Here is a 14,856-nt window from a genome sequence, read left to right as displayed (position 1 = left end):
CCTTAGTGGTTGGGAAAGTGTTGGCATCTATTTTTAAGGATGAAGCTTCGAGGTACTTGGAGACAAATGACAAAATAAGTCAAAGTTAGCATGGTTTCTGTAAAGGGAAATCTTTTAGAGTTCTTCGAGTAAGTAACAAGTAGGGTGGACAAAGGAGAGCCAGTGGAAGTCATTTACTTGGATTTTCAGAAGGCTTTTGATAAGGTGCCACACATGAGGATGCTTAACAAGATGAAATCTTAGGGGTTACAAGAAAGATACCGGCATGGTCAGCGGAATGTCTGACAGGCAAGAGACAACAAGTGGGAATAAAAGGAGCCTTTTCTGTTTGGCTGCCAGTGATTGGTGGTGTTCCTCACGGGTCAGTATTAAGACAAATACTTTTCACAATGTTTGTCAATTATTTAAATAATGGAATTGATAGCTCTGTGGCAAAGTTTGCAGATGATACAAAGATAGGTGGAGGAGTAGGTAGTGCTGAAGAAGCAATGTGATTGCAGCAGGAAATAAACAATTTGGAAGAATGGGCATAAAAAGTGACAGATGGAATACAGTGTTGGGAAATGTATGATAATGCATTTTGGTAAAAGGAACAATGTGGGGACTATTATTTAAATGGGGAGATAATGGGTTCAAATATCAGAGGTGCAGAGGGACTTGGAGTCCTCATGCAAGACTCCCAGAAAGTTAAGTCTGTGGTAAAGAAGACAAATGCAACATAGGCATTTATTTCAAGAGGAATAGAATATAAAAGCAAGGAGATAATGCTGAGCCTTTATAAGACACTAGTCAAGCCACACAGAGTATTGTCAACAGTTTTGAGCCCCTATCTCAGAAATAATATGCTGTCATTGGAGACACTCCAGAGGAGGTTCACAAGGATGATTCCAAAAATGAAGGGGTTAACATATGAGGAGCATTTGGCAACTTTGGGCCTGTATCCACTGGAATTTAGAAGAACGTGGCCGGGGGCGGGGGGGGGGGGGCGGGGGAGGGAATCTCATTGAAACTTACCGACTGTTGTAAGGACTAGATGGGATGAATGTAGAAAAGATGATTATGTACCAGCAGTGCACCATCTCTGTAGCTGTTACACCTCACTCTGCAATCTGTTATTGTTTTACCTTGTTCCACCCTAATGCAGTGTACACTAAACCAATCTACATAAATAGTATATAAGCATTTCGGTACATGGGACAATAAACAATTACAATAGCAGACCCGATAATGTAGAAAATCTGCTAGTCTGCTTCATTAACCTCTCCTGCTAAGTTTGTCGAACACTTATTGATTTCATTCATCTCCAGCACTGTAACCTGGCACCTCACAGCATTTTGTGACACTGTGTGGATGCCCCTCTCACCTCTCACTTTTTGAGCATTTAGATATCCTAAAGAGTTCACGGGTGAATAAATCCCCAGGGTTGGACGGGATGCATAGTGTGCTACTGTGGATAACAGGGCGTGTAGATAGCTGAAGCACTGACAGGGTTTTAAACCCCAGCTGGCCAGAGTTGAGGTGACAGGTGTTCAGACAGCAAATATGGTTCCTTTACACAGGCAAGGCAGTGGCCAGGAAATTACAGGCAACTCCAGGTAAATGAGTAAAATGTCAGTGTAGAAATCACTGGAAAAACTGAGGACAAAAGTAATCTCTTGGAAAAATGGTCATCATATATACTCAAATAGTTATCACAATACATAACTAGTAAGATTCAAGATACAATGGCATTGGATTTTTTTTAAGTAGACTAATAACCAGAAACCTGGACCATTGATTCATTAGTATGTTAGAATCCAACATAGCAGTTATGGAATTTCAAGTAATTAAATACATCTGGAATTTATAATAAAAGCTAAAGAATTCATGTTAAAGCCCCATCTGGTTCTAACATTTAACATATTCTTCCAATATGATCCTTTTGTGACTCCAGACCCACCATTGTGGTCAACTGACTACCTTAGTTCAGAGCCACATGGACAGTAAAGACTGGAGATAGAGCATTTGAGACCTCAGCTGAATGCCACAAATAGCTGACATATACAGTACAGCAGACTTTATATCAATGGGGTTTCCAACCAGAATCCAAAAGGTGACTGGAGTATCTTCTTTAGTTCACTTTATGATTATAATTAATGTCCAGCATGCAAACAAGATTTTAAGTTATTCAGCAGGCCAGGCAGCATCTATTGAAAAGAGTAAACAGTCAACTCTTGGCCTGAAAAGTCGACTGTTTACTCTTTTCCATAGATGCTGCCTGGCCTACCGCATTCCTCCAGCATTTTGTGTCTGTTGCTTTGGATTTCCAGCATCTGCAGATTTTCTCGTGTTTGTCTCTTGTTTCTGTTATTATTTAATTAGTTTAAATAATTATTTTCAAGCATTGAAATCAATTTGATTTTTCTTAAATATGTTTTCGGTTGTCATAGACATCCAAAAATAATACAAAGCTCTTTAAGATGTAACTGTTAAAAGGTCATTAGGATGGAACTGACACAGTTGAAGTCCTGCTGCCAGGGACTGGTTTCCAGGCCACTTCACTAAAAAAAACAATTCTTTGTAAAGTCACGATCAAACTGGAGGGTGCCTTAATCATACTTAAAGTTCAGTACATTGTTTTGGGGTCCAAGAAACTAAGCAATGAAAAGTACAGTCAGAAGACAATTATGTGGAAAAACTAGAGGGGCTTTTCAGTCTGGAAAAGTGGCATCCCACAGGAAATCACAAAACAGGGAAAATGATAAAGATAATGTTCAGCAGTTGGTGGAAATCTTGAGCAATACACAAATTGCTGGAGCAATTCAGAAAGGCAGACAGCATCTATGGAGGAAAATAAACAGCTGACATTTTGAGTCATCAGGATTGGAAAGGAGAGGGGGCAGAAGCCAGAATAAAAAGGTAGGGAGAGGGGAAGGAGCATAAACTGGCAAGAGATAGGTGAAACCAGGTGAGGGGGAATGTGGGTGGGTAGAGGGGGATGAATTAAGAAACTGGGATAGATGGAAGAGATAAATGGCTGAAGAAGGAATATCTGATGCAAGAGGGCAATGGAGCATAGAAAAAAGAAAAGGAGGACAGGAACCAGCAGAAGGTGATAGGCAGTTGAGGAAAAGAGAAGGGGTGAGAGGATAACCAGAATGAGGAATGGAAAAAGAGAGAAGGAGGGAGGAGGGAAGAATTGAAAGTTGGAAATTAAGAAGATTAAACCAGAAATCTACTTCACTTTAAACAGTGGAAGTCAAAGTGTCAGATCATGCAACATGGAAGCAGACCCTTTCCCTAACTCATCAATAGTGATTATGTTGCTCAGAAAGTTAGTCCAATCTGCTCACATTTAGCCTACAGCCATCTAAACCCTACTATCATGTGCTTATCTAGATAGCTTATAAATACATCTACTGTGCCTGCTTCAACCAGTATTTCTGGCAGCTCATGTCAAATATATACATTTTCCATGAAGCTGCTGTCCTAATATCCCTTCTGAATCTTCACTCTGATCTTAACCCTATGCCCTCTTGCTTTTAGCACACCCTCCTTAGGAAAAAGCCTTTTTTCATCCTGTAAATGTCCCTCATGATCTTGTACATCTCTATCAGGTCACCCTCAATCTACTACATTCCAGGAAATAAAGTACTAGTCTACACAAATCCTTGTAAATCAGCCTAGGCAATGTCTGGTAAATCTTTTCTGCATTCTTTCTAATTTAATAACACTATTCCTATAGCAGGACCAAAACTGGACACAATACTCCAAGTGTGATCAGCTCCAAGTTAAATCAACACATGTAATCAATACCTTATTTTTGCCTCACCGATGGCATGTAAAACTTCCCAACTCCTATACTCAATGCCCTGACTGATGAAGACCACTGTGCCAACATCTCTTCACCACCCTACCTACCTGTGATGATACTCTGAGCAAACTATGCACTTACAATCCTAACCCTCCCCCCCACCCACCAGTCCCAGAATACACCTCAAGGAACGAGCATTCAGTATACAAGCCCTACCTTGGTTTGATCCCCCAAAGTGCAATACCTCACATTTATCTGCATTGAAAGTCATTTGCCAATCCTCTGCCCATATACCAGCTGATCAATATCCTCCTTTAATTTTTCATAACCTTCTACACTATCTACAACACCACCCATTTCAGTATCATCTGAAAACGTATTCATATTCAAATCACTTACAAGTGTCTGCACCGACGCCTGTGGAACAGAATTAGACATTGGCCTTCAGTCTGAGAAATAACCCTCATCACCCTCTGCCTCCTACCACTGAATCAATTATGAACTTAATCAGCCATCTCCCCCTGCAGTCCATATGACCTAACCTTTCAGAACAGCCTGCCATGAGGAATCTTGACAAAGGTCTAGTAAAAGTTCATCCAGACAACATCCATTGCCCTACCCTCATCTACCCACTTAGTTACCTCCTTGAAGAACAGCTAAGCTGACTATCCTTAATCAGACCACATCTCTCCAAATGTTGGCAGATCCTGTCCCTCAGCATCCCACTATCAATGTTGGAATCACTGACTTCTAGTTCCTTGGCTTTTGCTACCCTTTTTTAAACAAGGGTCACATTAAAAACTCTCAAGCCTTCTCCAATTACACCTAAAGCTGGAGAAGCAAAAATCTCTACAAGGGCTTCCACAATTTCTATGCTAGCTCCCACTAGTCCAGGAATGCACCAGAACTAGCTCTGGGAATTTATCCATAGAACATAGAATAGTACAGCACAGTAGAGGCCCTTCAGCCCACAATGTTGTGCCGACCCTCAAAACCTGCCTCCCATATAAGCCCCCACCTTAGATTCCTCCATATACCTGTCTAGTAGTCTCTTAAACTTCACTAGTGTATCTGCCTCCACCACTGACTCAGGCAGTGCAGTCCACGCACCAACCACTCTCTGAGTAAAAAACCTTCCTCTAATATCCCCCCTTGAACTTCCCATCCCTTACCTTAAAGCCATGTCCTCTTGTATTGAGCAGTGGTGCCCTGGGGAAGAGGCACTGGCTATCCACTCTATCTATTCCTCTTATTATCTTGTACACTTACCCACATTAATGCACTTGAAGACTTCTAACAGGGTCTCCCTGCTAATTCGCATTTCCTTTGGCTCCACCCGCAGACATGCTAATCTTTACGGGGACTTGTTCTCTACTTGGGCATCATTTTACTTTAATATACCCATAGCATCTCTTGGGATTTTGCCTCACCTTGTCTATCAAATTCTTCTTCAATTCTCATTTTGCCATCCTAACCTCTCTCTTAAAGCACCACTCGCCAGAAGAATGTTTGGACTGATAGCAAAGATTTTTATTTAATACAATGTGATCAACAGTAGTAATGGACTTCCACTGATAATCTCAGAAGCAACTTGGAATAATTACAAAATAATTAACACTACCAACAGCAGGCAGAGAAGTGTATTAATGCATTTTTAGCTTTCTAGCAGTTCTAATGAAGGGTCATTAACCTGAAATATTAGCAAATGCTGTCTGATCTGCTGAGTATCTGCAACATTCTGCTTAAACATGTTTGCTCCATGGATTTTCTACAAATAGGAAACTATTATATATTAATATTTATCCCCCCCCAACACACAAAAAATATCACCAATTATAAAACAAACTAAAGGAAGTTCTGAACTTTTATCAGGAGGAAACTTATGTCTAGACCCAGATGAAGTTGGCATATTACGTTGTTTAAGTGAATATTCGGCAGCATTATTTACCAGGGAGAAGGACATTAAAGATAGAGAGATCAGAGGTATGCTGAAATTCTAGGGTATTTTGATATAAAAAAGTAGATGGTATTTGGTCTTCTGAAGAACATTTAAGGTGGATTAGTCACAGGATGGGATCTATACTAGGTTACTGAGGCAGACAAGAGAAGAGATTGCTGGAACCTTGATATAGAGTTTTTTGTCCTTTCTAGCCAGACCGAGGTTTCCAAGTACCAGAGAATGAAGAGGACTACTTCTTTGCAAATGGGACAAGTGAGCAAAACTATTGGGTGGAGAACCTTACATCAGTGATCAGGAGAAGATTCTTGGGGATACAATTTACTCAAATTTGTAAAAACATATACTTATTAGTCAGAATGAGTTTGTGTGGAGGAGGTTATGTCTTAAACCTTGATTAAGAGTTTTATGGAGGTGACAAGAATGATCATGAGAATGGAAGTGCTAACACGTGAGGAGTATTTGGGCCTATACTCACGGAAGTTTAGAAGAATGGGAGGGGGGGGGGAGACTCAGTGAATCCTATTGAATATTAAAAGGCCTAGAGTGGACATGGAGAGGATGTTCCCTAAAGTGGGGAGTTGAAGATCAGAGGGCACAGCCTCAGAGTACAGAGATTTCCCTGAAAAATAGATGAGGAAGAATTTCTTTAGCCAGAGGGTGGTGAATCAGTGGAATTCATTGCCACAGGTGGCTGTGAAGGCCATGTGACTGGGTATATTTGGTGTATTTATATCGATAAGGGTGTAAAAAGTTACAAGGGGAAGGCAGGAGAATGGGGGTTGAGAAGGATAATAAATCATCCATCATGGTGCAGCAGACTCGATGGGCTGAATGGCCTAATTATGCTCCTATGTCTTATGATGACAATTGACAAGGGATGTTGTGGATGTGGGCTTTAATACAGCTTTCAATCAGGTCCTCCTTGATAGGCCTATCTAGCTGATTGAGGTATATGGGATATAAAGAGACTTCCTAGATCGTATTAGAATTGATTTGGTCACTGAAGACAGAGGTCAGTGGTTGGAGCAGTGTAATTGCAACAGGGGGGTCAATGACCTGTGATGTCTGGAAGGATCAGCGTTGGGACCGCATGTTCATATTTTATTTGTATATATGATCTCAGTGAAAATGTAGGTAGAATGATTAATACTTATCAAGAATGGGAGGCCAAATGCAAGAGGAAATTATATAGTAAATGGCCGTACCCTTAAAATACTAAAGTGATTGAAGTGCAGAGGGACTTTAGGCTGGAAGTCCATAACTCCCTGGTTGTGGTAACGCAATTGGTAAAGGGTTTCTCACTATCATCATTCAGGACAGAGTATAAAAGTTGGAAAGTTATATTCCAGTTATATAAAAATTTCAGTCACATTCGCAGCATCATGTGCAGTTCTGATCAATGCATTAGAGGAAGGACGTGAAGGTTTTGGAGAGAATGTCAAAGAGGTTCACCAGGACATTGTCTGACTTTGAGACTATTAGTTATAAGAAGAGGTTGGAAACCTGGATTATTTTTTCTCTTGGACCACTGGAGGCAAAGGAGAAACTCAATAGAAGTATATAATTTATTGGGGATAAATAGGGTAGAGAATAAGAGCCCTTTTCCCAGGGTGGAAAATGTTAAATACCAGAGGGCATAGCTTTACGTTGAGAGGGGGAAACTTGAATGGAGATTTTTTTAAAATACAAAGTGATAGGTGCATGGAATGTACTGTCAGTGGATATGCTGGAAGCAGATACCATAGCAACAGTCAAGAGGCATTTAGACAGGCATACAAACAGGCAGGTAATTGAGGGATATAGAAAACATGCAAGCAGATAGGATGAGGTAATTTGGCACAGTGAACAGCATGGAGATTGTGGGCCAAAGGGCCTGTTTCTACTCTGTACTGTTTTTTGTTTCATGTTCATTGTGATCCCCTTATAAAAATATATCCTTCCTTAAGCAGCAACCAGACCTGGGCTTAATATTCCAGATTTAGTCTCACTGAGGCACTGCATCACTGGAACAAGACAACCATTTTTCTACTCAAATCCTCTTATTTCACTAAATGCCAAAAGAATGTTTCCCTTCCTAATTGCTTTCTGGAGCTTCCAGTGACTTACACGAAAGGACATCTGGATCTTTCAGTATACCAAGTTAAAACCACTTCTCATTGTTTGAAAGATATTCTACTTTTGTTATTCTTTCTCCCCAAGTAGCTAACGCTTTTCCACATTATATTCCGTCTGTCAAGTCCTTGCCATTCACTTTCTGGTCTTAACCTGTCTATGTTTGCTAAAGCTCATTTTCACCCTCATTAAAACTCTTACTGCCACCTTGTTTTGTATCTTCCACAAAAGTAGACAGTTTTCACTTTAGCCCTCATCCAAATCATTGATTATAGATGGTGGACACCTGGGGTCTCAACACCAGTTCCTTACAGCCTGCCATTATTCAATACTTCCTTAACTCAAATATGACCCATGCATTCTTACTGTTCTCTAACCACTGACCAATCAGTCCACACCAGTATGTTATCCCAAAAACCACGAACATCGGTTGCCAATAACTGTGGCACCGTATCAGTGGCCTTCAAATAATAAATTAGATTTTATCCAGTGGTTCATTTTTATCTGATCTGGTAGTTATAACCACGAAAATTTCTCAACAAATGTATCAATCATAATTTCCCTTTCATAAATCCAAATTTATTCTCACCTATCCTATTATTTTCCATGTGCCCCATTATCACTGCCTTACTAATAGATTCCAGCATTGTGCCTATTACTGAAGTCAGGTAAACTAGTCCATTCTTTTCTTTTCATTCTTCATCTTCTTCAGTTATGTAGTTACACTTGATATCTTCCAATATGTGGAAACATTTCTTCAAAAAAAGAAACACTAAAATTTTAGACACTCAATGCATTCACCATTTCCATAATGATTTCCTTCAAAATCGTAGGATGCTGGTCAGCAGAGTCCATGGAAATGTAACTGTCTTTCAGTCATACTAGTTTGCCAACTCATCTTCAAAAGAAAAGATAATTCTAATTTCTTTGAACTTCTTGAGTCAAAAGGGCTTGATATCCAGTGATAAATTCCTGAACAGCATCAAGACTGGAGACTATCTTGTCTCCCTTTCTCTTCAAGATTTACACTTCGAACTTCAACTACTGCACAGAGTCTTGTCATCTTCATAAGTTTTCTGAGGACTCTGCCATAGCAAGGGAGATGAGGCTGAGTACAGGGCTACAGTAGGAAACTTTGTCACATGGTGTGAGCAGAATTTTCTGCAGCTTAATGTGAAAAAGACTAAGGAGCTGGTGGTAGACCTGAGGGGAGCTAAGGTACCGGTGACCCCTGTTTCCATCCAGGGGTCAGTGTGGACATGGTGGAGGATTACAAATACCTGGGGATACGAACTGACAATAAACTGGACTGGTCAAAGAACACTGAGGCTGTCTACAAGAAGGGTCAGAGCCGTCTCTATTTCCTGAGGAGACTGAGGTCCTTTAACATCTGCCAGACGATGCTGAGGATGTTCTACGAGTCTGTGGTGGCCAGTGCTATCATGTTTGCTGTTGTGTGCTGGGGCAGCAGGCTGAGGGTAGCAGACACCAACAGAATCAACAAACTCATTCGTAAGGCCAGTGATGTTGTGGGGATGGAACTGGACTCTCTCATGGTGGTGTCTGAAAAGAGGATGCTGTCTGCTTGCCATCTTGGTCAATGTCTCCCATCCACTACATAATGTACTGGGTGGGCACAGGAGTACATTCAGCCAGAGACTCATTCCACCGAGATGCAACACAGAGCGTCATAGGAAGTCATTCCTGCCTGTGGCCATCAAACTTTACAACTCCTCCCTTGGAGGGTCAGACACCCTGAGCCAATAGGCTGGTCCTGGACTTATGTAAATTATGCCAGTAAATTATGAAATGTTACTATTTAACTATTTATGGTTCTATTACTATTTATTATTTATGGTGCAACTGTAACGAAAACCAATTTCCCCGGGGATCAATAAAGTATGACTATGACTATGACCTCGAGGGATACAAGAAAATACCCTAGCTATAATCCCCCTCAGTTTTGCTAACCAGTAAAATCCTACCTCCAGTATTTTTAATATATGAATATATATGACATCCTCTAACAATTAAACATTCAAAAATGAAGATTACAAACACTTTAAATATAAGAAGTGTAAAATTAGAAGACCACAAATCACTTGGGTAAATAAAATGTTCCCTATAGATAAATAAAACCCTCCCTGTAGCCCTACAATATAGTGCAGCTAATTGAGCCACTGGTTCACAGCTTCCAAGTCCTAACCTTGAGTGCTGCGGGAAGATAGCATGTTTCTCCCATGAATACATTGGTTTTCTCTGGGTGATCTGGTTTCCTCCCACATTCCAAGCCACAAGCCACATGGGTTGGTATTTAACCGGCCACTATAAATTACCCCCTACTTGGAAGGCTGTGGAATCTGCGGTGAGTTGATGAAAATTTAAGAGGAATGAAAGAGAATGGAATTAATGTAAGATTAATGTAAATTTCTGACTGACAGTCAGCATGCCCTCAATAAACCAAAGGACCCATTTTTGAATTGTGTCTCTCTATAACTCTCTAAATTCAATATGATTATACCGAGAGAGTCTAACTCCATGGAGAATCCAGCAACAAGCACTGAAAATTATGGCATTAAACTAATGGTGAGGAAGTTCCATTCTTTCTTATTTAGCCATGCATATGTGGAAATTCAATACTCACTACTATCAAAACTGGCCAGTAGTTATAGTTCATTCAATATTGCATGAATTTACCAACAAACTACAGACCAAAGTTGATTGAGCTATTGCTCCTCACCCACTTGCATCAATTACCACCTTCTGAATGGGATCTCGTCAGTGGTTCCACATTCTTAATAAGCACGAGATTGAATTCTTTGAGCAATTTAATACCTGCGACAAATGGGGTGTAAAGTCTCACGTGAAGAATAATCCCCAATAATGAATCATGTATCACTTCAAACATGCACTGGATTATCAACTTACATTGGCTCAAATCAACCTCCCCTCTAACTGGTGGATCTACAGAAACTGCCAGTTATCTGTCATCTGCAGTTCAGATCATTTTAGATAACTACAGATGTGATCAAATACAAGTCCAAAACAAAGCAATGATTATATGACCCTTTTATTTATTTCACTTGATCTTGGCTCGATTATTAAAGATTTTTAATGATTTTTTAAATTTTTATTTGTTTTAACAATTTTACTAATCATTTTTATCTTCAGAGATACATCACAGTAACAAACCCATTCCAATGCAATGAGCCCATGATTTTTAAATTTATCTTTAACTAAAATATTTGGCAATAGTGATTTGTCAAAGATTACCAGGGTATTCCTCAAATAGGGGACTAAAGACCTGAAGCCTGAAGCCTACTCAAATACAAAAATCACCCCACCTTGCAAATCATTTCTCAAGCTCAAGTTTTATCTCAGTTGGCCTTTTGCATCTGGAACAGGTCAATGCATTAGCTGGGAAGTTCAAGCACCGAATCTGATCCAGGATAATTTTTGCCTAATGTATGGTCATAGCCACACCTTCTGATTTAAACATAAGAATCATAGAGTCACAGACAACAACAGCACAGAAACAAACCCTTTGGCCCATCTAGTCCATGCCAAAGCATTTAAACTGCCTACTCCTGTCCACTTACACCAGGATAATAGCCCTCCATACCCTACCATCCATGTACCTTCTCTTAAAAGTTGAAATTTAGCTCATGCGCACCACTTGTGATGGCAGCTCATTCTACACTCTCACAAGCCTCTGAATGGTCTTAAACCTTTCACCCTTAACCCATCACCTCCGGTGGTAGTGCCAACCAGCCTCAGTGGAATAGCCATGTGAATTGAAAAATCCATTATTAACCAAACAGCACAAATTTCACCCACCATCTTAAACAACACATCTCCTTCTATGTACCAAAAACAAATTAATTGGCCATTGATTTCACTTCTGTTTGTAGCAGCATAATATATGCATAAAAATTGTTAAGATTGCCTATGCAAAAATAATTACTACTACGATAATCTGGTGTTTGCAATGCTTTGATCAAATTATGAAATGTGATGTTGATCAATAAAATCTTGTTAATTATTTGCAACACACACAAAATGCCAGAGAAACTCAGAGGGTCGGGCAGCATCTATGGAAGAGAGTGAACAGTCGATGTTTCTTCAGGAAATCTGAATCTTCCAGTTATACTGTAATCAAAGTACAATGTGAAATCACTGTGTACCTGAGTTTTTCAGCTGTGTATTTAAAGGATAAAGATCATACACCAAAGTGGTGAGGATCACTTCAGTTTTATAACAAAGTGCTGCCTGCCCCCAATATTCCACAAAACTGAGAGCCACATGCTAAAATGGAGACAGGATTTTCACAGATTCAAAGGAATTTTGCCCAAACTTTACAGCTGAGCAAGTAATTCATTTTAATTAAACAGGATTAGTTTCCTTTGACTGGGTTAACTGAATCAATTTAACTGGATTAACAAACCAGGCAACACTGCCATCTAGTATCTGCCTACAGTCACTGCAAAGACATTGAAATGAGGTGAACTTCAGACTATTACTGAAATTTGGTCTCTACTTGCTTCAGTAGCTTCTATTAAGCTTTTCCAAATTATTCCCTTTGCTCATTTTGCCAAATTAACTCAGCACTGAAACAACTGGTAACACGTAAACATATTTTATATTAATAAACAGCCTTGAGGGGAAAAGACCATGTTAATCCCCAACATACACCAATGTACACTTCTAGAAATGCTTTCAAACAGCCAGTCCTGCTCCTGAACCACCTGCCAAGAGATGTGCAATAACAGCATTGGTTCATTCAGCTGCTATTCTTTGCTTTTCATTATTTTGCACTTCTTCACTCCAACATAAAATGTAAATTAGTTGCTCAGATTAAACAGTAATTTTGCCACGTAGGACATTATGAGGGAGAATTGTCCTATCATTTCTTGGTAAAACATACAACTTAAACAAAACATTCAGTTACCTTGTCAACAAGATGCTTTTTTTCCATAAAAACACAATATTTAATTATAAGTATGTATTTAGACAAATGAACAAACAGGTCATCTGAACATCGCTCAGGGAAACGTATTCTGACAAATCTTTGATATTTAATCCAGCAGATTAATGCTCAAGAATGTAGAGGAAATGTACAGCAATATACAAACCATCCCTTTAATAAACCCTATAAATTGTGCTTTATTGATGAGAAAATATTAAAATACTGAGTATCCTGCAACCTAATTTTACCATTCAATGACAACTGATTCTTTCCAAATGCAGCCCAGAAAATGTGCTTTCCAGGTCAAAGTTTGTTGGCACCTAGAAAGCATGCACAGGCATAAAATGATAGAAAGTGACCATCTCGCTAATATTTAGGGTGCTTTATCTTTACTATCTGTCTCTGGCTTTCTATACTTGGCCTTATTTTTAGAATTCTTTACTAATGTTAATCCTCAGCTAACTGGCAGGTACACAAAGGGAAATCAGCAAAAGTTCCCCTACAATCGTTTCTTCCTTTATGAAAAGCAACCCCTTACTTAATGTACTGTAAAGTGGAGAAATCAACCACCTAGAAACTGCAATTTAATAGTTTCATTCAATAATCCTACTCTATTTAGCACATGCAATTAAAACAATTTCTCAAAATAATTTTCAACAAGTTACAAAAGGCAAGTGACACAAATATTTACCTGCCATGTCTTAATCACAGGCAATAGAGCAAATACATCAAATTCCTTGAATTTCATTTAGCAATTACAACGTCTTCATTCTACATTTTACATTCTATTCTGAGGATACATATTGAACCCGTAACTGTTAAATTTATACTCATTACTCATCTTTTCTTATAAACACATTAGTCATCAGCATAATATCTGAGCTACTGCATCATAAGCAACACTGGCTCCTCTTCAAAGTTCTGCAGACCTCAACTATTGATTTCATCTATCAAGTAACATTACACATTGAACCTGCATAACATATATAAAATAGAGCCGTCTAATGTTGCAGTGACCCTCTAGAATCCTTTATCAATCAGTTCTGAAGTACACTTACTGATTTTACAGCCAACCCATGCATAAAGTTCCACAAACAAAATGAATAACTCACCAGATGATTTGTTTTCCTACTTTTGAAAGAATAATCTGGCCAACAGAATGATTTCCATTAATTTTAAACAATACTGACATACAAAGAGAAAGACTACAGCTGAATTGTAGGTATATGTCCTCAAATCTTTACAACACACTGAACTCACAACTTAATGACACAAAGGCAAGTGCTACCAATTGAGCCAATATTATAATCTCAGTTACACAAGTGTAAGTGCAATTCCTCCTACTAGGTCAGAATTTGGAGGCAAGGTTTCTTTCAAACTACTCCTTAAAGAATGAATGTCAGAAACACTTTGTATTTCACAAGGTTCTAAGTATTAAGTTGTGAATAAAATTGAAGTACAAGGATATATTCTGAAAATATAAATTCCATCATAATCAATAGATTTCTCCATGAACTTTCTTCTGGACAAAAGACACTACGGATACACATCAAATTAACCAATTATCTACTACCACTGATCATTCAACACCCCTTCAATGAATCTTTCATCTCATTTCCCACTCATTCCACCAGTAGTTGCTTCTGCAGTCAGGTCCTCCTGCATTCAGAACTCTTGCCCTCAGCACCTTTCAAAACCCAAATCATTCATGACTGCTGTATTGTCAGGACTTGAAAAATTTTTTTTTTTTAGTTTACGGTTTTTTCACCTAAAGCTGTCTGTTTTACTCTTAGTTGGCTGAGAAAGAATCTGGCCATTGAAAAGAAGAATAAAAATTGAGTGGCTGCCAGCTGACTTAATTTGGTGCAGTTGCTGATACCAGAGTCCTTCTATCCCAATTTTGCTTTCAACAAGGTAAGTTACATTAAGACCAAGTTAATTTTACACTCCATAGCATACCACTCTTTATCCGTGAGATCTCTATTTAGTTGGAAAATAATTAAACATTCAGTTCTTATTACAATT

General features: G+C 39.0%; 1 protein-coding gene across 4 annotated transcripts in view; it reads right to left on the bottom strand.

Moving 5' to 3' along the window:
• rngtt (RNA guanylyltransferase and 5'-phosphatase) overlaps positions 1-14,856 on the bottom strand; it is a 384,142-nt gene that overhangs the window by 288,977 nt on the left and 80,309 nt on the right. The window lies entirely within an intron of this gene.

The sequence above is a fragment of the Mobula birostris genome, chromosome 2 (assembly GCF_030028105.1).
Source record: "Mobula birostris isolate sMobBir1 chromosome 2, sMobBir1.hap1, whole genome shotgun sequence".
NCBI lineage: Eukaryota > Metazoa > Chordata > Chondrichthyes > Myliobatiformes > Myliobatidae > Mobula > Mobula birostris.
Note: the sequence above shows the minus strand (reverse complement) of the source record. Positions and strands in the feature narration are given on the sequence as shown.